At 34.0% G+C, this 723-nt stretch overlaps 1 protein-coding gene across 1 annotated transcript in view; it reads left to right on the plus strand.

The window, feature by feature from the left end:
- The window catches only part of LOC107751287 (acyl-CoA:lysophosphatidylglycerol acyltransferase 1-like), a 16239-nt gene that overhangs the window by 2302 nt on the left and 13214 nt on the right, over positions 1-723 (plus strand). The window lies entirely within an intron of this gene.

Genomic DNA, 723 nt, shown 5'->3' on the forward strand with positions numbered 1-723 from the left:
TATCTGCCGATACCGATCTTTTTAAAGCCTTATTTTTATCATTTATAACTATTCACAGTGATACTCCAATCAGGATTTATGGACATTTATTCAGGGCCTGAATTTCATTTTTGAAATTGGGGGAATTCCCCTCTTAGGTGACTCTTGTGAGAGGGGAAGCAGCTTTCACACAGGAGACCGCTACTGATCCGTGGCTGTTTACCACAAACACAACATTTATCCATTATTTTGATTTCAAATCCAAACATTGTCACTGGAAATGCTTTTTCAGATTTGCAATTCTTTTTTTTACACAGTACAGTAATACAATCACAGACATGTTTAAACACAATAAATATAAGCAACACATTATTCAATGGTTTTTACTTTTGCATTTACTTCTAGACTTATATATTAAGTTGATCAAGCAAGTGGCAAAACATTTAAACTACTTTTCTTACGTTATCACAAACTTACCATTGACAGAAATAGTCAGCTCTACTGCCTTTCCTTTTGCATTTAAATCTTTATTACCATCTAAAGTGCCATCTATTATTGCCTTGTTTATTTAAAAGTGCTCTTTCCCTTTAAACCTAGCCAAAAAGCCATGTGTTGACTTTGAAACACAGTAGACTTTAATTATATGCATTTATGGTGTATTTACTACATTTTCGTGTCAATCCATGTTCATATTTACTGCAAACAATGCGCTGTCACTTTAATTCAGCGCTTGCAGCGCAGCAA

The sequence above is a fragment of the Sinocyclocheilus rhinocerous genome, unplaced genomic scaffold, assembly GCF_001515625.1.
Source record: "Sinocyclocheilus rhinocerous isolate Xijiao unplaced genomic scaffold, SAMN03320098_v1.1 scaffold1132, whole genome shotgun sequence".
Classification (NCBI taxonomy): Eukaryota; Metazoa; Chordata; class Actinopteri; order Cypriniformes; family Cyprinidae; genus Sinocyclocheilus; species Sinocyclocheilus rhinocerous.